This window comes from Epinephelus lanceolatus, chromosome 14, assembly GCF_041903045.1.
Source record: "Epinephelus lanceolatus isolate andai-2023 chromosome 14, ASM4190304v1, whole genome shotgun sequence".
NCBI classification, from domain to species: Eukaryota; Metazoa; Chordata; class Actinopteri; order Perciformes; family Serranidae; genus Epinephelus; species Epinephelus lanceolatus.
The window spans coordinates 44,649,495-44,674,743 of record NC_135747.1 but is presented as its reverse complement, the minus strand read 5'-3'; the positions used below and the strand labels follow the sequence as shown (position 1 = coordinate 44,674,743).

General features: G+C 45.5%; 1 protein-coding gene across 1 annotated transcript in view; it reads left to right on the top strand.

Moving 5' to 3' along the window:
- Nucleotides 1-25,249, top strand: part of adcy5 (adenylate cyclase 5) — a 115,109-nt gene that overhangs the window by 34,488 nt on the left and 55,372 nt on the right. The window lies entirely within an intron of this gene.

The following is a 25,249-nucleotide window of genomic DNA, read 5'->3' as shown; positions in this document are numbered from 1 at the left end:
ACCAGAGGGAGAGGAACGTGTCTGCACATCTGTTTATTCTTGTTATTTTTAGAAAGGGCTGGTTAGATTGAGCTAAAGCTGGCTCTGAAATTACAGATGGTCCATATCGGGCGGGAAGAGCCGTCTTTCAGCTCTGGAGTTATCATTATTCTGTGGTTGGTTGTCAAGGACTAGCCTCAGTCCTCAGATCCCTCTCCAGCGATGCTTCCCACATGTATTATGACTGCGAGGCGGACGGCGGGGTGTGATAAGGTTCAGAGTTTCCTCCACCTGGCCTTATATGGACGGACTTTTAACCGTGACTGCTTTGAAATGCAGAGCAGGATACGACTCCTGACGAGCTACAGGTCAGAGATTAGTTGAAGCTGTTATTCCCGTGGAGCGCTCCTGATCCGTGTCTCTGCTTGTTAACTCATATTCAGCAGAGGCAGAGCTGCAGGCAGTGTGGGCGTCTCAGGGGATGATGCTACAACTCAGGTTTGAAGTTGAGCTCTCATACTGGAGCCCAGTCTTAAAATTATAATTATATATAGCAGCCTCAGCGGGATCTCACAGGCTATTTCTGGGATTGTTTCAGCCTTAAATGGCTGATTCCACCGCAGCTTTCCTAAAAAACTGATGTATGTTGCCATGTTTTAGGCTTTTTTTTTGCAGGTGAAAATAACTAAAATAGTTGCATTAACTTTTTCCAGTGAGGCTCAGACTGTTCTGCTCTGAATTTATTATACAACACTAACACAAGGATAAGATGGAAGCAGATGCCTCGCCCTCTTATCTCCTCTCTTGACCAATATATGGCTCTAAATCCATTCTCAGCACACGTGTGTTAAATGTCTGCGCTGTAGTGAACGGTGACATGGTGCATTCTTGAGATTCATGTCACCAGAGCTGTTTTAGGGTCGACTGATGTAATTAATTGTCACTGGAAAATAGTGATCTATGTATTTATATTAAGTTGTACATAAAGCCTGAGGATAGGGGTTTGTGGAGAGACTCTTTAATTTATATCAAAAGAAAAAAAGATTTTTCTCTTTCAAAGTAAAAATGTAAAGTTAGATCCTCCTTCAGGCTGATTCGTATTTGTGCCACAGCTCTAAGCAGTAACCTACGCTGTTGTGAGCATTTAAACTTCTGTGATGGTGTGTCTGTGTCGCTCTGCAGTTACACCTCCAAGTCACTAGTGGGCGGTGGGGTTTCTGTGAAGCGCTGTAAAGTTTAATTGATTCTAAACACAAACTAAACACATTAAAAACACAGTAAACACACATTAAACACACATTAAACACGGCTTAATAGAGACAGTTTCAAACACAAATCAGCTTCACTATAACTCGCAACATTCACAGACAAACACTTGTCTTTATCTGGACACATTTTCCAAGCAAATACAACATGCTAACATTATTAGCACAAGCCTATGGCATTTTACATTGTATAAATTAGCCTAGCAGCTAGCAGAGATTTGCTCTGCTCATATTTCAGCCAGGATAAATCACACACAGTGTTTGGAGGCTTTATTGTCTTCACAATTTATTGTTTCTTATCTGTGAAATTAAAGTAAATCAAAGCTTTGTTTCCACTGAGGGAAATGGTTTCAGCTTACAGAGACAGACAGGAGGTCTGCGTCACTGTGACACTGTGGAGTTACATTTCTGGGGAGCTGCACGTCAGGCTACAGCATAGGGTACGGTGTCGATTCGATGCAGAGGGATAAATCCTGCTTTAGAAAGAAGAAGAAATACTTCATTAATCCTTGAGGGGGAATTCAGTTTGTTCACTCCATTGTCATACACACACAGACCTGAAATACACACACACACACACACACACACATACACACACACATACACAAACAAGACCTGTACATGCGTTATAGAGAGATGTCAGAGTGAGCTAGTCTCGCTCACCAGACCTTTCTCAAGAAAAGAAAGGTCTGGCTGCGCCGACTCTCACTTTAAGATTGGAGAAAAAAAACGCCCCGGCTGCTTGTATTTCTTTCAACCAATCACAGTCGTTCTGGGCGGTGCCACAGCAACGGTGCGCTTGCAAAAATATTGCCGGGGGGAAACAGGTTTTGGTGTAACACACCCACAAAAATATCACCTACAGGACGCGAACCATGGCAGAAAAATGGCTACATCCCCGCAAGATCAAACACTGCAAAAGTTAGTAAAGGACGTGTTGAAAACGGTTGAAAACTGCTACACAACCGGAGGTGGTAGGGCGGGACTTCAGCGGGTGGCTCGTTCTGCCCAATGAGAGGCTGATCTATGCAGCGAACTTCCGCCCACTCACACTACAGTGAGGAGGCTGCCTGGGACAGGTGCACCGAGCAGATGGAGGAGGCAAACTGGCACCGCTCCAGCTACTAGTCCACACTCTATCCCTCTGGTTCCCAACCCAAGTCCCTATGGACTAAGCTCCTGCCACTCTCCACGGAGCAAACTCCCCTTTTAGTATTGTATTTTCAAGAGCTTGCTAGCACTAGTAGCAAGCTAGCTAGTAATTGTTAGCATTGCAAGCTAACTAGAATTAGCCACAATTATGAGCCAGGATGTTGAAGGAAGACATCCTGAAATAAAATCAGTTAGACTGAAGGAAGGACTGAACGACCTCTAGATGATCCATTCATGGTCAGAGTTAGATTTTAGTTTGGTTCATTTAGTCAGATCGTTTTGAGCTTGGGGATATCCGAAAGGTCAAAGGTCAGCTTGACTGTGACATCATCATGTTTTAACGTCATATCTCAGGAACAGAAGGGGAGACATTTGGTCAGATACTGAATTGGTGACTCTAATCTTGAAACTGTGCTGATTGTATAGATCTTCTGTGTGTGAAGCATCCATGTTTTCACTGACATGGATGGAGACTGTCAGAGACACTGGACTGGTGGGCGGAGTCATACAACCACAGGGTGGACTGGTGGGCGGAGTCATACAACCACAGGGTGGGCTGGTGGGCGGAGCCATACAACCACAGGGTGGACTGGTGGGAGGAGTCATACAACCACAGGGTGGGCTGGTGGGCGGAGCCATACAACCACAGGGTGGACTGGTGGGCGGAGTCATACAACCACAGGGTGGACTGGTGGGCGGAGTCATACAACCACTGGGTGGTGACTCTAGTTTATATACTCCCCCCTCTGAGAAAACAACAAACAAACCATAAAGTTTGAGCCTCCTGCAGGTTTCAGGTTCACTTCACAGTTACTATGAGAGGTATTTAATGAGAGCAGAGCGGTGTAACTTTGGGTGACTGACTGACTGTAATAACTTTCTCTGATACATTAAGCATCATTTTCTGTTTCAAGTTTCCAGTCTTAAAGGAGCAGACTGGTCACTGAGGGTCTGTAAATACGTCTGTGCAGCAGAGTGTGATTATGGGCAACATAAGATGCTTTGGAAACTACACAGAGCACAGTTACAGTAAAACACTGACACACACACACACACACACACACACACACACACATAGCTGCAGATCCAGACTTTATTCCTAACTACATTTTCTGAAGCTTTTCGTCTTCGCAGAGTTCAACATTAACAGATCTGTAAAGACTCATTAATGAGAGCTCTGAACAATGAACCACGACGTCCTCGCTGTAATTTACGCTGTGAGACGACTCCACTCGCCATCAGGCCATGGAAGGTGTGACATGCGTATTGTGAGAGGAAATAAAGTGATTATTGCCTGTAAAAATAGTGAGCACGTCTTCTTTCTCACCATCCATCCACCCAGCAGTTAGTCCCTCTGAAAGCTGCTGAAGCTGTTGCCATGAAAACACCACGCTGTGTTTAATACCGCGCGAGTCTCCTTCTCCTCGTGCCTCGTGAGTATCAGCTTGGCTTGTCACAAATAACACAGCAGAACAAAAGCTGAGAGCCGGAGGAGGAGTGGAGGAGACAAACTGTTGTTAGTTGTTTTGTACGAGTGTCTGAAAGGACTATAGAGATGAATCCAGGGAAGTACAGGAAGTAAGGAAGTCATCACTCCTGTGGTGGCGTCTCTGTACAATAAGTGTGTGTTTGGATGCAGACTGTCCTGTGAAGGGGAGAACACTCTGCATTTACCTTTTATGTAACTTCAGGAGTAGAGGTGGGGAAATGATTCTTAGATAATAATAATAATAATAATAACTTTAATTTATATAGCGCCTTTCCCAAGGTCACTTTACAATACATAGTAAGGAAGCAATAACACCAACAGAACAATACAATACAACACAAGCCGAACAGAAAAGCAACAAAACTATAACCAACAGCAGAAAGCAGAGACACTGTGTGATGGTGCACTGGGCATGAGATGGATTATCGAATTAAAAAGCCATGGTGAACAGATGAGTTTTGAGGGTGGATTTGAAAATGTCCAGTGAAGGGCCGTTGTGGGTTACAGGGGGGAAAGAGCTCCAGAGGGTGGGGGCAGCGACACTGAAGGCCCGGTCACCAAAAGTTCGGAGGTGGGAGTGAGGGATGAAGAGTAGGCCGGAGTCAGAGGAGCGCAGAGCTCTGGACGGAGTGTAGGGGTGGAGGAGGTCCGTTATGTACTGTGGGGCGAGGGCGTGGAGGAACTTGCAGGTGAGGAGGAGGATTTTGTAGATTATGCAGGACTTGACCGAGAGACAGTGGAGATGGATGAGGGTGGGGGTGATGTGCTGCCAGGGCTCGGTGCGGGTGAGGACCCTGGCAGATGAGTTTTGTACATATTGGAGCCTGTCCAGGGTTTTGTTGGGAACCCCGAACAGGACGCCATTGCAGTAGTCCAGGCGGGAAGTGATGAAAGAGGGGATGAGTGTTTCTGCAACTGAGTCGGTGAGTGATGGCCGGAGTCTGGAGATGTTTTCAGGTGGTGGAAAGCAGATTTGGTGTCAGATTTGATGTGGGTCTGAAATGAGAGGGTGGAGTCGAGGATCACTCCCAGGTTGTGGACCTCAGCAGATGGTGAGATGGTGGCACCGTCGATGGTTAGGATTAGATCCCCAACCTTCCCGAGCAGTGCCTTGGGGGCCACAACCATGAGCTCTGTCTTGTTGCTGTTGAGTTTGAGTAGATTACATGTCAACCAGGATTTTATTTCAAGGAGGCAATTGATGAGAGACTGAGGGGGCAGATGGGCAGAGGGTTTTGTACTGATGTAGAGCTGGGTGTCGTCGGCATAAGAATGAAAGTTGAGACCATGGTGGCGGATGATCTTGCCTAACGGGAGCATGTAAATGTTGAACAGAAGGGGGCCCAGCACTGAGCCTTGGGGGACACCGTGATTGACGGAGGTGGAGGAGGAGGAGGAACCAGCATGGGTAACAAATTGTTTACGGTCAGAGAGGTAGGAGCGGGAGAATGAGAGGGGCAGAGTCAGTGAGGCCAAGGTATTCTGCCAGGCGGGTGAGGAGGATGGGGTGAGAGACAGTGTCAAAGGCTGCAGAGAGGTTGAGGAGGATGAGTATACAAAGATGCATCATGATGCGGACGGGGACGATTCAGCATCGATTTACAAATGTCAATAATCGATGATCTAAATGTTTATTCATAACGTGATGTTGACAGAAATAAAGAGGTGGAGCTAAACTGTGAGAGCAGCGGAACAATCTACAGCGCCGACACTCTAGAGTTGAAATGTAAATCATCTTTACAAAAAGCAGCGGTTACAAACTTGTGTTAATTTAAAATCTAAAGAAAAACATTTGTGAGGTGAACATGATGTGAATACTTCCTATGACATCACTCAGAGACGAACGCTAACGGAGCGGAGCAGTGATCAGCGGTAATGTGAACAAACGAGACCAGCTGACCAACACTCACTGCAGCATTAACCAAACCAAAGTAACTCTGCTCAGTCTGTTTCACATCAGAAACCCTGCACCTGCTCCGCTCAGCGTCTTGGCTCCTCCCAGAGTTCATGGTGTGTGCTGCTCTCCACTGCTGGAGATGATATTAACAGACCAGAGCAGCCTCCACCTCATTTTGTTGTTCCCATACAGGCAGGAGACTGTTAGGTGCCTTTGAGTTAATTAATTAATGCAGTTAACCTTAAAATAAAAAGGCTGCGGAATGTTTACTATTCAAAAGATGTGTGTTTTTAAAAAAGAAGAAGCATTCACACCTATGTGTTGTCATGGTTATGACCCACATATGATAATCTTGCTCCCAATATGCTCTGTGGTATTTCCCATCTGGCAGCGCTGCGACCATATTCTTCTTCACTCACACATGATTTACACTCAGCAGACACTGTTCAGGGCTCAGGCACGACCACACTAACATGGTTACAGGATTTTAAACACTTTATTTCCAAGTGTAAGATACAATAACATTTTTTATTTTCTGTGTGAAATATAAAATGTTAATTTTAATGTCTTGAGTTGTAACTGTGCTGGTCATGGTTTTATCTCTGGTTTCAGGTGCTTCAACAATAAAACACAGACATGGCCACACTGAAAAAAGCTTTTACAGGTGCTGCATCAAAGACTCTCAGACAACAGACAGATGATCAACACACTGTGCTGTGGCTGCTTTTAATACACAACTAGTTTTATGTTCATAGATATGAGTCTGCTGATGTAAGTCTTTGTTTCAAGACATTTTTTGTCTGAAGGTTTTGGAAACAGCTCGAGTTGTTTCGTTTGCAAACCAGCAACCACCAGTTCTGAAGTCAAGCACAGTTTTTCTTGATTGTCGTGAAACAATCTCAGTTTGTCTTTCTCGGTTTGAAATACAGGCGCTCGTTTCTCTTCTCTTTCTGTTCTGAGTTCAGTTTGACACAAAGCACAACTCAGAGGAGGAGAAAGAAAGAACAGGGAGAAGCTTTGGAGGAGCTGAAGTTTTGAGAGTTTACTGTTTGATTCTCAGATCTTCAAACACAGACTGTATAAAATACTGGACGTAGCTGCCGTGATGTCACCCACTGGTTTGATGACTCAGGTTTTGAAGCTTAGAGTTCAACATTTCTGCAGATGCATCTTGGTGGTTGTTGGAACAAGTTGGTTCTGGACTTAAGCTCCTCCTTTACTCACTGAAGCTTCTCTTCTCCTCACCTGAGCTGAGCTGAGTCAGAGGGAGGTCATTCATGGAAGGACTCTGCTGACGCTGATTCAGCATCCTAAATGATTGAAAAGAAGCTGCACAGTACAGGACACACCACACCGACAAGGGCGCCAGGCGCTCACCAACGGCTGACCAGTGGCTTAGTGTGTCCATGCCTGAAGGCTGAGCCCAGACCACCTGACACAAAAACCTCATTTCAGACGCTTGTATCTGTAGCCCCTTTTACACTGCCAGATTTTCTGCGAATGTTGGGCCGTTTTGCCGGCAAGCTGCGAGCGTTTAGACACACAGAGCCGGATTGGCGAGTTGATCCGAGGTGCCCAATTTTCCGCCTCGTAGGGTAGACATATTGGTGGAACCCTTTTAGTTTAAACAGACCGAGGCGGCCTTCCGCAACAGGAGGAGCTGTTGATGACTTGTGGGAGGAGCTGTTGATGACGCCGCACGTGCGAGCCACTGGCAGTGGATAAACAGGAAACAGCTGACAGCAGGAATTAGCGAGCAGCTAGTAGCAAGAGGGAAACACAAACCTGACAGACACTGTAAAGATGAGCAACTGGGGAGACAAGGAATTGCGCGCCCTCCTTGTCCTCGCAAACGAAGAGGCCATTAACCGTCAGATGACGAGGACGGTGAAGGACGGGCCGACTTACGAGAGAATCACCGAAGGACTGACCAGCCGCGGCTTCCCTCCCACGTCACTGTTTACGTCACACGCTGAGCTACACGTTTTGTTACTTGCTCACGCCCCCCATTGCCCCGAAAACGGCACATTCTGTATAAACAAAAGTAGGTAGGCGGCATTTTGCTGCACTCCCTGATTTTGTTTTTATACTGCCAATGCTGAAAAAAGACTGATTGGGCTTTCCTGCAAATTGGCACAACTCCTGTTTAAAAAGGGCTTCTGACCTCATTCTTTCAGTCACTACCCAGAGCTCATGACCATAGGTGAGGGTTGGGACGGAGATGGACCAGGAAATAGAGAGCTTTGCCTTCTGGCTCAGCTCCCTCTTCACCACGACAGTCCAGGGCCTGCATCACTGCAGACGCTGCACCAAACTGCCGATCCATCTCAGGCTCCCCTCTACCCTCATGAAAAAGACCCACAGACACTTGAACTCCTTCGTTTGGGGCAGCAACTCACTCCAAACTCAGAGGGAACAATCCAGCGTTCAGCAGAGACCTTCTGCCTCAGACTGGGAGGACTAAATTAAAGTGTTAGATTAAAGCCATTATTCACAAAACCAATTAACGTGAAACTAGTTTTTCATTCTGACAGTTCAGGTGATGCTGAGATGTATTTACCTGATACACAATGAAGTTTGTTTGACTTCCTGTGAAGTTATTGAGACGATGACATAAGCAAACAAACAGTATGTAATCAGCACCCAAAGGTCACCACAGAGCTGCTCCTCCAGTCTGCAGATCTGCTGTTGCAGATATGTTGAGATATGTTTTTTCGGGAATGTTGACACTAGCAGACGACAGTCTGAAGGGTTTTGGCAGGCTCAGTGGTGCAGTTGGCATATTTTGAAAGGTGTTATAGTGTAAACTGTCAGTGAACGGGCCAGTTGTAACTGAGACTCGGTCCAACAGCCTCCGAGGGCCTCCAGTCTGTTTTGGCTCGCTGTTGTGGAAATCACAGCGTGGGTGTGTTTGATCACTCAGACAGAACTGTCATGGCCGCTGGCCGCCGGACGGCTCCCAGACACCCAAACACAACAGACGGGCAGACAGAGAACATCACGAGGGCCATGTGGAGAAAACTGTGGAACAAAGCAGAGGAGCAGGGGAGATCAGACTGACACACGTGTGTGTGTGTGTGTGTGTGTGTGTGTGTGTCCGTCTTTAAGCTCCTGTTGGACCATTATTGGTCAGGAACCACAGACAGAGCTGGAACTTTACTTATTAGCTTCTTCCTCTTGTCCTCCTGCTGCTGCTTCTAACTTTGTCAGATTGTCTTTGACCTCTGAAGCCACAAGTTCCTGAGTGACCTTTATTCTGTCTGTGGGTTCATATCAGCTGAAAGAATCCCACCACCACCCCAAATGGGAAAATCCAGGTGAAACAATAAAGTTTTTTCATGCATTGGTTATTTTTGGGCTGTTTTGCTTCTACAACATGTCTTTTATCAGACTAGTGTAAAGAAAACGTCCAAAACACACTTTCAGGTTTATTTTAGGATATGACTTTCACCCTATTCATGTTACTGTCTCATTTTTTTGTCTAAAAATGTATGAATTTTTACAGTACATATTTGTAAGGGGCCAGTTTGCAGGATTTAGGCTGATATATTAAAAGAAATTAAATATAATATGATAGTATGATAAGTTTTAATAATAATAATAATTATTATAATAATAATAATAATAGTTTTTTCCCCCCAAATTAAAATATGGCTGAACGGAGGCACGGCACAGTTTATTTTGATACGCTTTTTTTTTCTGTCTCCACAGTGAAAGTTGTGGATGGTCCCAACAGAAGCGTTCCTTAGCGTCCCCATGTTTGGTCCCCCCTCTGTTGGGGTACCTAGCACACAGATCTGGTACTAAAAGGTGGAGCTAGAAACCCTGCAGTCTGATTGGTCAGTAGAGGACGCTCACTCTGGTTTTATGTAACCTCTGTTCATACATCAGTAAACTACAACTATAAAATGAAAGAGAAAAAAATCACTTCATTCACTGGGCCGACTGCCGGCAACTTTTAAGGTGGAACGTTAACTTGTAATGTTACTCAATGCATGAGTTGATGACGTGAATCCATCAGCACACCTTAAATTTCACTGTGACAACTTTGACCATCACTTTAGTTTTTATATGACACACACTTTTAGTAATGACTTTAAAAATATAGATTAATTTGGAGCGGATTATGTGAAGGTCATATATTCTAATCCTCACTTCCTGTGGGCTACAGCAACACTAAACCCCTGAGCTTGCCTGAGAAGGACTAAATGCACAAAGCTGCTATTTTTAAATATCCCATGGAGAGAGACTCTCACTGCAGCCTGTTCTATTTTGTTGTGAAAATGTGGGCGTGCAGCCTCGTTCTGTGGACGATAAACCAGGTGCAGACTTCCATCTGTGTCACCGCTGATGAGGAAATACAGCGAGTGCTGGACGGAGCAGTGAGTGACAACAACCCCGCCCACATTTAAGAGGACTGTCTGAACACACCGAGGGTCTAGGTACCATGTCTGAAGGGTTACTGCTGGTTCCAGAGGGACTGGACTAAAAGGGTTTGGTGGAGGGCTCATGTGTCCGCCTTGTGATGCAACTTAATTTACTTCACTGCATATATGTGGACACTGGTCTGAGTAGTTCAGGTTTTCAGTCGCCCAGTATCAGCGCTGTGTAATATTTTTCTCTTTTGTCCTTAAAAGTCATCATTGGACGCTCTTTGGTGTAGATCATGGAGCCTCACAGTGGACACTTTTTCCTTTTTATGGTCTTATTTTTACATAATGCTGTGGGGTCAATATACAGAGCAGAGTAGAGCTGCACATATACTGAGGCTGAGCATTAATATTTATCCCCTGCTGGGTCAGAGAGGTATGCTTGGTATGTTGGAATGCTGGTACTTTCACTAAGCTTTCTCTCTCTCTCTCTCTCACACACACACACACACACACACACACACACACACAGGTTTATTTTCCCTAAACAGGAGTTATTGGTCGGTTCGCTCTGTTACTGCTCCTGAGACGACCATGATTCACTCCCATAATGCCTCACTGTGTGTTTGAGCAGCAGTAACCTTCGGCGCCGCAGCGTCCTTTAATCATGTCGCACATCCACGTTGTGTTAGTTTAACTTGATGTAACTTTATATGTTAAGCACTCGTGTTGTCGGGGATCGTTCCCTCTGTTATTGCTGCTGCTATTAGAGCGCTGCGTTCAGGTTCCTCGGGTCCATTTTGAGTCTTGTGATTTGTTGTATCGTGTCAGTTTTATGAAAAGTTCATTTTCCCTCTGAGAAATAGGAGTATTTGGATTTAGGCTGTTTTCTGCTTATTCAGTTGCTTTGGGAGTTTGTTGTTGGCTTTAATTTTGGAGGAGATATTGCAGGCTGAGATAATGGGCAGCCAGCTGGCACGCAGACACAGATATTGCTCACTCCATGGGAGTACTAAAAGTAGGCGTCCAAACTCCATATAAAACACCAGTGCTCAATGTGCAGCCAACTTCACGACCATTTCACTGGACGCGTCTGAAATGTTCTGTTGCTTTAAATCTGCTGAATGCTTCAGTCAGGATCATAAAATTCAGAGAATTGCTCTCTTTTATGTAATTATTTATATGAAGAATGTTTTTATGACTGAATCTGGTCTTCTCTCATAACGCGCTCATTTTTTGACTGTGAAACTCCCAACCTCTGGAGACCTGAGAAATGGCTTTAAACAGTGTGCTTCTTCTCAGAGAGTGGAGGCTGTGGTCCAAAGTTAGGGCCTTAAAAGGCCCTGAAACACCAGGCCGACTGTCGGCTGTCAGTCAGCGCCAGGCCGTCGGAAAGTGTCTGTCTAGTCTGCCAGTTTTTGTGACGACGATGGGAATTGTTGTCACGAAAACTAGGCCAATGTGCCAATAATGGTGTCCTGCACCATTGGTACGTTGGCCACTATCCCAGCAGAGAATGCAGTGATGTTGGGGTTAAAAACGACCCCTTTTCATGGCACTATGCAGGCTGAAAACACAGCCATGTCTCTGTAAAAACAAATGCTGTTTGCTGCACTGATTCTCAATTAAAGAACAGCTGCAACTACTGCAGTCCATCTAATATTTTCTGAGATATTTCAGTCTCAACATTACCATCTATAGAGCCTTACCACTGGTGAGAGTCGTCACTTTGAGCTGTGAATCATTCACATGTAACCACTCACTCAGTCACTCATGGACCCAATAATTTCCCCTCTAAGACTGACGGCTCTGTAGCTTTCTGTTCCCTCTCACACATAATGAAGTAGTCAGAATTTGTTCCTGCTGCTTTGTCTGGACTCTAAATGTGGAACTGAGCGAAACATAGAGACGGATACAGTAAGAAGCACTCACACCAACATGAGTGAGCACAGAATAACTGAGCTCCAAAAGTGTTCAGCCACATTTATCAGAGACAACACACACTCTCTGCTGTGAGTGCTCACATGACCCCGACGCTGTAAATATGTTGTGAATAATAAGTTTATTTTCTGGGGTAAAGAAACGTCTGTGGCCTCTGTCCTGCAGTTTGCATCAGTCAGTGTCTCAGTGTTTATAGTTTGATTTAATTTCATATGAAACAGACTCATATGTTGGACAACAGCTGCAGAGAAACTGCTCTGCATTGACTCTGTGTCTCTGACATCACCATCACTGCCTCCTGTCTGAAGGAGTGTTGGTGTTCTGACTGTAAATCCTCCATAGAAAGTACAATCTGTTGTGTGTATATGTGTGTTTGTGCACAGACTGACACATGTACAGGTGCAGTGTGTTAATCAGTGAGCTTTAGAGGTGATTAGATATTTGAGCATTGGATGGTGTGAGGCTAACACTTTCCCTCTGCTTCCTGTCTGTATGCTAAGCTAAGCTAACGTCTGCTGGCTGTGCCTCCTGATTCTGTTAAAGTCATGAGAGTATCAGTCTTTTAACGTTCAGTAAGAAAACTATGTGACTGTGTATGAAAGTTATTGGTACACTGATAACTGTAGTTATAATTTTAGTGCTGAGGTTTAAATGTGTTTTTTTTTGGGATAAACAGTGTTGTTGCTCTGTTTCCTTTCCTGCCATCTTGATGCCACTGAACATGTCGAGGTTTATCTGTGTGAAATCTTTTCAGCCGAGGGAATGCATGACGAGTATTACCACAGGACGAGTCGTCCCAGGAGACGCACCAGCGTTTCTCATGGTGTTCCATCATCGGCAGACTCAGGGACGCCGTCTCAGTCCGCTTCTTTTCTCTCTGTAAGCTCAGGCTTCTCCTGTGACACGCTGAGAGTGTTACAGGATATTTGTAGCATTGTTTTAGCCCTTTTCATAAGGCTGTGCTCGTTCTGAGGCCTCAGACCAGATGAAGGCTGAATCCTTTAACCTCCCAGCTCTGAATAAATCTGTGCAGGCAGAGAGGAGTCCTACAAGTTGTCATTTCTTCCTTTTGTCACGGTGGATAGAGGCGCGCTGGGTGCACAGACCTACCTGGCTATTAAAATATGGATTTGTTTCCTGTCAGAGTTTCAAATATTTGGAGAAAAACAGATTTGAGTGTGAGGTGTTGACATGAAAGAGTCGCACGCAGCCGTGTGTCCCGTACGGCCGCTGCTGAAATGCAGCGTCTATATTTGGAAGAATCTGCAGATCGTCAGTGTCCCCTCTCTGTCTCTCCTCTTTTGAAGCGTGAGATGAAAAATTAAACATGCTTTTTCTTCTGTTTGTCGGTGGGCTTGTCTTTCTTCTTCAAAGGCATGACTCATCGAGTGACCTTTGGGTTCCCAGGAGCTCAGCGTCTCCTGTGAGGCAGCAGGCCTGCTTGAAAGCATTGTTGTGCCCCCGTGCTCAAGTACAACTCAGAAATGTTCCCAAAGACAAACTCCTCTTCATATTTTGTTTATTTTGGTGCTCTGTGCTCCTGAGATGTCAGCAGGCTGTGACTCTCGAGGTCAGAGGACATGCAGAGGTGTGATCGAAGGCGATTTCACACTCGGTCCAGGTCGAGCTGCGACTAAAGATCATCCGTCTAATTTTATTGATTGATTGATCAGTTGTTTGGCCTTTAAAATGTCAGAAAATGCAAACAAAAAATGTGCATCAATGTTTTTCAAAGCCTAAGATGACGTCCGCAAATGTTGTTTTGTCCACAACCTGGAGATGTTCAATTCACTGTCACAGAGGAGGAAAGAAACCAGAAAAGTGTGTGTGTGTGTGTGTGTGTGTGTGTTCAGCCACATTTATCAGAGACAACACACACTCTCTGCTGTGATTGCTCACATGACCTCGACGCTGTAAATATATTGTGAATAATAAGTTTATTTTCTGGGGTAAAGAAACATCTCTGGCCTCTGTCCTGCAGTTTGCATCAGTCAGTGTCTCAGTGTTTATGGTTTGATTTAATTTCATATGAAACAGACTCATATGTTGGACAACAGCTGCAGAGAAACTGCTCTGCGTTGACTCTGTGTCTCTGACATCACCATCACTGCCTCCTGTAAAGAAACCAGAAAATATTCACATTTCACATTGGCTTAAAAGACCTGTATTTAGTGGGACAAAGGTCGCTGGTAAAGCAGGGAAGGGTTGGTGAAGAAGGTTCAGTGGCTTAAATGCTGCTGGTGAACATCAGGATGTGTCTGTAAAGAACACTCATGTTTGGTGGCTCAAACGTCGCTGGGAAATGTCACGATGTGTTGATGAAAGACACCCAGTTGTGTTGTCATGAACTGGTGGAAACGGTGCCAACAAACAAGTGTTGCTGTTTGTTGGTCTTGAACAGTGGTCTGCAGCCTGGCAGCCATCTTGTCTTGATGTCACACCGTCCACCACCTCCTCCAGTAACTTCTGTTATTACTAAGTACTTTGCAAGTAGTCATTTTGTGTAATGCGCAGACATGACTTCCCCCTACCTGTGCTTCTACCTGTCTGTGACCATGGACAGCATTAATGTGTCATCCAGACTGATCAGGTTGTTCAGTGACCTGTGTAAAGAGGCGTGGCTCTCACACCTGCTGCAGAGTCTGTGGGACTGTATCAGAGCTCGCCGCCTTGAACCGAACCCTCGGCCACAGTGCCCAAGTTTTAAATGAGTTTTCACACCTCACCAAATGAACCAAACTCTGAGGACTGGAAAAATGCTTCTCTCGGCCCGAGCTGAACAAACCCTTAAAGTGTTCCCTGGAGATTACATCATGGAAATACTGACCTGAACACACCCTGAGTACACTGAGCTCGTATGTAGGAACTGTATTTGCTGTAGCATGTCTCTCGTAGTTGACATTACAATACAGCACATGATCATGTTCAATACAACATGTAAACATTTACACGTCAAACCTGCATAAACATTAAAGATGACCTGTCATGCTTCTCCATGTTTGTGTCTTATATATGATGTCACAGTGCCACACCCTCCCTCAGGCTTCAGACCGTTTCAAATACTCTGTTTCTTCTTCTCTTGCTGCAGTGTGAATGAGTTCTCTGTATGGTGATCGGCTCCAGGCACGCCACGCCAAGTGTTCACATTACATAGCACTGCTACATCTAGCTACATGCTAACGTTAGGGAAACGTGTGATCTTGGTTGGCAGTGCCGTTAATTTCTTTCCAGTTTCGGATCATGTTCCACGTGTGTGTTGTTGAAGGAAAAAAACATCAGTTGGTGGTGTTGTACCGATGTAGTGCTTTTATTTTGAAAGAGACTGTATCAAACTGTACACTTCCTGTGGAAACAGAAGTGTATTTTGAAAACAGACAATGCATGTAACAGGCTGAAGTTGACACGGCGTCCCAGAACGTCAACAACCAACACACCCAGGGTACCTTGGACGCCATATGTGGACGTGGAAAGTCCATGACCAAACGTGGACATGTGACGAGGCCACAGTGAGGATGAGGATGATCAGTTTTCCTGTTTCTTTTCTCAGTTAAATACCTGAATCTATTTGTGAAGGCACACATGTGTTTTATAACACACCTGTGCCTTCATGTCTCCTTCTCTCTGGCAGATGGATGGATGAATGAATGAATGAGTGAGTGCAGCCTGTGTGCTGCGTGTCCTCACGTCCTGCTGTCAGAATACAGTAATGCTTCATGTTGATACATGTCAGTAACACACAGGATTATTTTCCAATAAAAAGCTTTCAGTTTTCATTAGATGCGTTTAAATGAAGGTACAGTATGGAGAGCACTCTGCCTTCCTAAAGCAGAAATAACACAGGGGTCTAATAATAGCAGCCTTATAGGATCCTCATGGTGATATGAAATATATTACATGCACTAGACTTATAAAACAGCCCTGCCTCTGTTGGCTGCAGTTTGATCCTCAGGTTTGGGTCCAGAGGCATTAATGCAGCAGCTGACAGCTTTCGGGGTAAAATCCGGCAACAAACAACTGCAGGCCGTCACGTGACAGACTTTCACCTTCTTGTCTACTGGCCTGCAGACTGAGGCTGCTCACAGTAATCAGCATGAAGCACATGATCCTCAGAGAGCACAATGTGCCTCAGTGTGTTGACTGAGGGGCTGTACACTCCTAATCAATTTATTAATCTAATCAAAACTAAAATAAAAATGGGACTGACTAAGTGAGGGCCAGGACACAGCTAACATTTCCTGCTCAAAATAAAGTTTGTGGTTTTGCCTCAGACCGTTTCCTCTGGGAATTTGTGATCTTGAGATCACAGTGATTTTTATTTTGAAGTTCAACAAGGTGGTGTTAAAGATAGACGAGGGGTGGAGGAATCGCTGCATCACATCGCCTCTAACCAGCTCCACCAGTTCAAATGTCTACAGACCAGAGGAAGTTCAACTGGACCATCAGTAACATTGTAATGTGTCTGACACTGACCGAGTTAGTTGCGAAAGTACTCAGGAGCAGTACTCTGAGTTTGATTCAGTGGACAAAGCCCTTTTAGTACAACACTAGTTCAACTTCCTGTCCACCCACTACCACAGGAAATATCTCTCAAATATCTTTATTGAGCCAGAGATTATACAGACGGTGTACTATTGTGTCAATGCTCATTTCCACTGACATCAAAGAATTAATAATTATGTCTGTGTACATTCAAGGATATAAAACATTATTCAAAAGATCAATGCCTGTATTTAAGATTTGAACTTGATACAAAATAAACTAATAAAAGAAGAGATAAATGTTCAAAATAGAAAACAGTGCCAGAATACATGTGTGTGACTTAAAGCTAGCTCCATCCGACCGCAGCTCCTCGATCAAACTATGAAACCAGCTGTATTTTTGCAGGCCTGTAGAATAAGATGTTCCCATAAACAGCGATGTTGTGACCGCTTCATATCCACATCTAAAATTAAGGAACTTGGTGCTCATCGATGTTAAGAAATTTGCGAAATTGTACCGTTTTTAACAGTAAGAACGAAGCAAAGCTGTTAAACAGAGATGTCAGATGTCAGTGATGCGGTGCTCCTTGTGATCGCTTAGCAACGTCAGGTACAACCTGCCTCCGAGCACCTAAGAAGGTAGGCACACTGCGTCTGATGGAGTTTTGTCCTCATCTTCACTTTGTCAAAATAAAAGAAAAAAATTAAATAACTTAAAAAAGATAAAGTAAATGTGTATGTAATAAATAAAAAGGACATAAAATACATTTAAAGAGGCAACAGATAGGATTTTTTTTTTTTTTTTTAGCTTGGCGCCACCTAGCGTCAGTGGTGTTGCATCGCACTGGAGCAACATGCGTGGGGATCAGAGATAATCAATAAAATGTAGTCTGTAAAGCCACCAGTATACCTCTAATTGAGCTCAAATTGAATGGGAAACAAAGTCCAGTGTTCACTTAGCTGGGCGTAACTTAGCTGGGCGATGTCCGTGGATAGCTGCCTCCGTGAGAAGAGAACAGAAGGAAGGGAGGGGGGTATCACTGTCCGAGGGCTGCCGTAGAATGGCAACCAGGATGTCAGCCGACCAGCACTCGCTACCTGCTCCCTGGTTGCGGCGATTTGCGATGCTGGCCAGCTAGGAATGAACTAGCAGCCAGTACAGTACAGTCCTCTCTGGTCTAGCTAACATTTAGCCGTGTTACTTACTGATCCATTAGAAAGAAAGCTAGCTGGACATGGGTTTTGAAGCCTCTTTGGTCACGGAGCTCCCTCCATCTCTTGAACGCCTGACTGAGGTTTACTCTTGTTTTTCCTCTTCTTTTATCACTCTCCTTTTTGCTCTTCTTTGCCTCCTCACACAGAGGAGCTCCTTTTCTTTTGCTAGGCCGTTTTTCACTTGTCTCCAAACTTTGTCCGTCTGCCATTGTGCTCGTGACTCAACTATCTCATGCCCAACTCCTCATAAGGACCAGCTCCAGTCCCTGATTGGCTGACCGACCAGTTTCACAACACATGACACGTTTCCTGCTGTAAAGCAGATTTTTTCCGTGAAATTTCGCCCCCAGGGGCAGAAGCTTATTGCAAAGATTGCAAAGCCACTAAGTAACCTATGTAAACACTGATAGTCTGATTTTACTGTGGACACTACCCTGTGCAACCCACATTATTTTCATCATGATATATTTAGGAAAAGATGCTGTCTGTTGCCTCTTTAAGAACAGGAACAATGACCTAGCAATCACATTTAGTCTGTCCTACAATAATTACAAAAATTGTAGTTTTTTTAATGGAAAAAAAACCACGAGGGACTGTAGAGACGCTGCAGGGTGCCCTGTGCATCACGTTAAGACGCTGCCGGGCGAGGGGCAAAGTGTCCGTATTTGACGACCTTGGAATGAGAACAGGTAAGTCTCACTGTGTGTCATCATAATGCTGCTGGGTGAACAGGTGATACAGACACTACGGGGACGTGCTCATCAGACGGCTGCTGTACCTGTGCATTAACACGTTTGATCAGAAACAGAATCAGCATCACCTCAGCACACTGTGGTTTGGTTTGGTTTGGTAGCTGTCATCATGTGTGGGCTGGATGGACGCTGGCCGCCAGTCCTCCACAGACATCATGTTGGGCTTCTCCGAAACATACTGAAGTATAAATGGCGTGGCGAGTGCTCAGGAGTAGAGAAGAAAACCACGGCCTCAGGGTGGATGTAAGACAGGCTGAAAACAGAAAGGTGTGGGAGAGCTGTGGGAGGGGAGAAACTCAGACTGCTGGGTCAATATTGACACCTGTGATGTCTTACTCTGTTGTGTTTATGGCCTCTGCTGGCAATTATTAATCAGCCACTAAAACAACGTGCACAGACAGAAGCAGAGCGGCGAGCTGGACCGACACCTTCCATGGTTACTGTTGTGGATCAGCTGACCTGGTGGAGATGTGAAGGACTTCTTGTGGAGTTGTTGAGCTCTGAGTTGTTTACACTGTAAATCTAACGAGGCCTCTGAAATACAGAAAGAGCCACAGCCTCTTTATAAATGAATAAGGTTTGATTAATAAAGAGTTTTCAGCTTCTTCAGCATACTTGTACAAACTGTCTGGATACATTTTAAGTTTTGTTTTGAAACAGTAAAAAGGTGACAGTAACATGACATCATGGGTTACTAGTCAGTGTTTAACTGATTCATAGTAAAGCATTAATTAATCATGTCCTCACATCAGAGCTGGGCTGCAGGATTGAAACTAATATCACTATAATAACACAGATATTTAATGATACAGGTAAAGCTTGGCGGCAGGAATCTGGAAGAGAATTAAAGATACACCCTCTCTGCTCCGTCCTAAGCTCCTCCCACCACAGATGTATGGACATGCTTCATACAGTAACCTGTTCACTCAGCCCCTTGTTGCCCCGCCCTCTCTGGTTATCAGAGCACAAATATCTAGCTAGCCTCACCACGTTCCCTCCACCTCGCCCCCCGCTGCTGTAACTCCTCCAGAGAGGCGAGCGGTCAGCAGCTCGGGAGACGGACTGTCAGTCACCAGCTGTAGAGGCTTGAATTTGGCCAGCGTGGTTTGCAGTTTATAGTGTAGCTGTCGTTGTCAACGTTGGAACAGCAACTTTCTCTGCAGGATTCTCCTCCACTGAATCAGACTTTGACTGAAGGGAGGTCAAAGTGTGTCTGCGTTTAGATGAGGAGCGACAGAAGAATGGAATAAAGATGACATTTAATGTGAAATATAAGTGTAGAAATTAACAAATGATTTGTGCTGATCAGATTTGAATAAAGTCGTGGGCACTTGGACACCAGAGGGAGATTATTTGTGTTGGTGGGACATCTGAGCGGCAGCAGGATAAATCCCCCTGTGGAGCTCAGATACTGAAGGAGGAGGAGGAGGAGGAGGAGGAGGCTGATGACTTGGCTGAGGCCTGCTGAGGCAATAGAGGCTGCACTGGAGAAGACAGGCGCTGATGGGGAGGTGGAGGGTATACGCACGGCTGCAGCATGAACGGACTGAGGGCAGAAAGAGATCCATGTTTAAAATGAGGAGCAGTGAGATGATAGGCTGACAGAGAAGGTGTGACGCTGTGCTATTGGTTGATTGTAGAGCAGCTGATGAATCAGTCGACAGCCAGAGAGAGAGCATGTTGTGAGGAGTGAATGGCAGGGTGAGGGAGAAAGTTACAGCCTGAGCATGACAGGTATTGTCTTCCTGACTGAACTCTCAGCACAGCTTCATTTGTAGCACAGCCAATAGAAACGCCTTCTGTCTGAAGTGAGCTGCGATTGGCCGAAGTCTCCCATCATAGATCCTGTGCAGCCTGAAACCAGAGCCAAGAGGAGGAGCAGATGGTTTTCTCCACGTCCACTTGAATGACAACATGTTCACAGTTTATAATAGGATTGTTTTCCCGGTGACACCAAAGTGAGATCGCCTACTGCAGCTTTAATTTGTTAAACATGGCACTGCTGTCTTTGTAGAGGAGACGACACATAATGAGACAGATGTGTTGATGGTGTTGAGTCCTGTCCTCCTGCACCTGTTTATTTGCTGGTGCTGATTGTCACAGTGGCTCCATTGATCCGTCGTACGGAGAGTAAAGAGGGACACACCTGTGGGAGTGCCATCACACACACTGACCTGTTATTGTTGTGCATCACATTTTGTCTCCTCAGCTGAATCCAGCTGTTTCCTCTGGGCGTCTGAGCCGTTGCTCATTTAGGAACCTTGAGTTTATGTTGCTTGTGTTTAAACTTTGTTGTTAATGAAGAGACATCCCTGAGTCAACCGGCTTTGGTTCAGCCGGCTTCGAACAGCGTGAAGATGGGTCAGTATGAGCTAGCTGAAGGAAACAATATGAATGAATCACTGAGGGAAATGACCAAAAATGATCTTCACTGATTGTGTTTGTTAAGTTTGAGAGGACGTTGATTTATTCACATGTATTAAGGGTGCTAATCAGCTGAGGCCTGATCAGCTCCTCTCTGTGGTTATTTGGTAACAGATGAGTGTGTTGGGACCTCGGGGATGATCTGTGTTGTTCTGCTCTCACTGTCTCTCTGTGACGAGGAGAAGCTCGTAGGTTTCCAAATAAGGGCTGAGTGAGCGCCGGCAGTATTAATAGAATAAAGCTGCAGCTGGGGAATATTTGTATTGACCTGTCGAAAGACTTTATCTGATGCATGCCGTTTCCATGGCAGTGTGGGGGCGGGATGCTTCGAGGCCGCCGCGCTGGAGCTTGTTGTGCAGCTGCAGCTGGCTGCCTGGCTCCACTGTAGGTAGGTAGCAGGAGCCACCTTTAAATGTCAGGTTTGGACAGTTTGCAGCAGCAGTGTGTGTTTCACCTTCGTTTTCATGGTCTGAGCTGCAACACACACACAGACCTTCACACTGCAGCAGCCTGGCTCCTGCACCCCCCCCAGGGAATAATCCTCAGTGGAACAAATAGTACATGGCTCTGTGCTGATTACATGCCTCAATCACATTTGTTGTGCTAATAAGCCCCTCGTGGACAGGAAGCATAATGGCTCCTCTGTGGTGCTGGAGCCGACTCTCAGCTGTCAGGAGGCGTTTCACCTAAAATACATTCTTCACTGAGTCTGAAACACAGTTGTGTAAAGTCAGCTGTGACATTTTTCTGCAAGATAAGACACATCTGTACAGATCATACATATCATATCAACATTTCTACAGTGACGTCGTACATGAGCTGACTCTGACATCAAGAGGTGGAGGGGACAGCGAGACTGCTGACCATTGTTTGAGACCATGAGATGATAAAACTGGTTGTTTTTAGCAAGTCATCATGGTGTTTCCAGGGTGGTGTTTCCAGGGGATATATTTTAAGGCCCTGACACACCAAGCCGACCAAAGTCGGGCCGTCGGTGAGCGTCTGTCGGCCTAGTTTTTGCGGTGTGTCCCACACTGTTGGCGCTTTGGCATCGGCGGCTTTTTGGCCGATTGAGCACGTTGAATTGGCGGCGAAGCTTGTCGGTGAGAGAGATCACTCTGATTGGCTGTTCAGGTTTTATTTCCTCACCCCTGTAGCGAGTGAATCTGCCTGTAGTGAAACCGGGGCTAACCGGTGCTTCCTCCTCAGGCTCCACTTCACTCAGCTGCCCCACAGACCCGCTGCTTCTTCCCACTTTAACCTGAATAACAAACCGGAGCTAGCTGGGAGCGGCTAGCGGAGCGTTAGCCGCAGCATGACCGGAGGGAAGCACAGCCAGTTAGCCTCCGCTAGTCTCTGAGCTAGCCCCGGCTCTCCGTTTGGATCCAACCGGAGCACCGAGCCCTGGTTTGTTATTCAGGTTAAAGTGGGAAGAAGCAGCGGGTTTATCGGGCAGCTGAGTGAAGTGGAGCCTGCGGAGGAAACACCGGGACCGTCTGGATGTAATAGTCCGTGGAGGTGCTGCGGTGCTCGGCTGCACAGATAGGAAACCCCTCGGCTGACAGGATGTACCACTCTCTCGCTCCGCTCTCTCTCACGCAGGCGCAGAACGTACGTGCTACTTGGCCGTCGGATGTAGTCCGTGTAGTGTGTTCAAATGCAACTGACACAGGGCGACGTGAGGCGACGTGAGGCGACGTAGACGACGTGACAGTTGGCTTTCATCGCCGCTAGTTCTTTGATGTCAGTTTGGTGTGTCAGGGCCTTTAGGGACGTGTTGCTGTTCTGCTGTGTCATGAAAAGCAGTTGTTTTTTATCATATGAGCTGACTTTGGACCACTGCAGACTGCTGTTTGAGACCAACAAGACCAGCTGTTTTAGCAAGTCTTTACAGCTGCTTTTTAGCCACCAATCGTGGGTGTCTGTTAGCCACAGGTCACTGTCTATCCACCAGGGACAGTGTCACAAAAAGCAGTTGTTTATACGGCGCCATCACTGCCTTTCCAGCGGGTGTGGGTATTTTAAGCCAAAACATGACCATTTCCTGACCATGACCAAGTGACTTGTGTTCCTAAACCTGACCACATGTTGACCACTGCATTGTTGAAATGTGAAATTTCAATGCACCTGCTGGATCAGTGTTTTCCAAACCTCTCCTAGAGCAGTGGTTCCCACCTGGTGGGTCACAGGTCTGTTCTGAATGGACCACAAGTGACTCATAAACTTGTCAACACACTTTATTTTTTGGTACAGGAATTTTTGGCACAGAGCTTTTATTTTGAAGTGCTGTTTCCTGCTGTAGAGTGACTGACTATCAGACAACAAACTAGCTCGACGACATGGCCAAACACAAGTCTGACGCTGAAAGTGTTAAACCTGTGTGGACCTTGAACTGATGACTAAGGAGAAATGTGGACCAGTTAGGATCCACTGTCCTACAGAGTACCTCATGTCCTGCACGTTTAGATCCGTCCCTGCTCCAGCACAGCTGATTTAAATGCTCAGCTCGTTAAGAGGTCGTGAAGCTGCTTGATAACGAGCTGATCATTTAAATCAGTCACAGGACATCATCAGGACATCATGAGTTACTCCAGAAGAGGTTTGGGAAACACTGCACTGGATAACAGCTAATAATGTAATGTATTCCTGCTTTGCAGAAACTTATATCAACATTTTTTCTGTTGATTGTGTTTGAACCACTCAGGACAGAAGACAGCAGCGGTTTACTCAACTGCAACTTTACACAGAGAAATCATTTCTCCTGTGAAACTTCCAGTGTGTAGTGACGTCTCTTTGATGAGACCCTGACGTGACTCTGATGATCACTGCTTCATGCTCCTGCTCTCTGTTCTGATCTACATACAGTATATCTCAGCCTCACTGAACGTGACACATCTCCTCTGAGCTGTTAAACCTGTTAACATGAGCTGTGTGGTCCACTTGTGAAAATCAAGTTTTGCTGCAGATGTCATTTTTGGACTCAGTTTTTTAAAAACACTATTAATCGTATCGCCCTGAAAGTTTGTAACTGAATTTGGAGAAGTTGTAAATGTGCTTGTGTTAATCAGCTGATCAGTATTTTAGTCCTGCTGCAGCATCAGTGGCTCAGTGCTTTATACTTAAAGAAAAAAAAAAAGACCTGTAACAACCAAGACCTTCGTACAGGGCTGTGTCACAGGGGTGGGAATCACCAGGGGCCCCACAATGGGATATTTTAGGTGTTTTTTAGGGAGTCATTTCTGTGTTTCCACAGAGATCGTGCCATGAGAAGTGGTTCTTCAATACTGAACCTGTCTCTAACCATGACCAAGTGGTTTTTGTTCTGTTCATTTTTTCTGTCTCTGTGACATTCTCAGTGTTGATGATGCTGTCATGTTAACACGTGATGCTGCACCTTCTTCTTAATGTGCTGAAGCCTTTAGCTTTGTTGAACCTTGACAGATCCATGTTCACAGTGTGCGGACAGACAGACAGATGAAGTCTGTATAACGCAGCGTTTGCAGTAAACCTTTAGTTCCTGGACAAAAGTTTCTGAGTGAGACGCTGTGAGGTGAGAACAGAACAGTTAAAGTAAATATTTAAGCAGCCAAATAAAAACTATAAACCTGGGTTTCTGTTCACTTGAGCAACAGTGCGAGTCGTGACTCGACTGTATTCATAGAAGTCATTTGTCTTGTGTCAGTCCACTTGGGCTCAGCAGTGTTTCAGTCAGATAAGAAAGGCAGAAATAGTAAAGTAACCTTTTCTAAATTCACCAGCGTCTCTCCGTCTCACACCTCATTTCTTTATTTTCCCTGGTCGTGCCTCACTTCCTCAGTCCTCTGCCAGTCACTCCTCCCTCCGAGTGTGCTGGGTTTGGAGCATGGAGACCTGCTGAGGGGACTTTGACTCGATAAAGACGTGCTGTGTTTGTTCAGTTTGTTCCGGCAACAGAGAGGCCCGTGGTGTGAATGTGATTCAGCTGGCTGATTCAGCCCATTAGATGGCTCTATGAAAAGATGGGGTTGCTGGCTGCCGGTCCCAGGGCCCGCTCTGTGCCCGCCACTAAATGGAAACAATGCCTTTTAGCACCGCTACCTTGGACACATGACAGCTCGCAGGCTGTTTGATAGGTGGAAACTTGGACAGGGTTCACTGCAAATTAAAAATTCAACTTTTAGTGGGACACACACACACACACACACACACACACGTATAAGTGTGCACCAGCGGAGGGTTTCCCACACATGTCCCGCCCCCTCTCCTCCTGTGTAGCCTTTGTTTCACCAGCTTGTGTTTCTCAGTGAG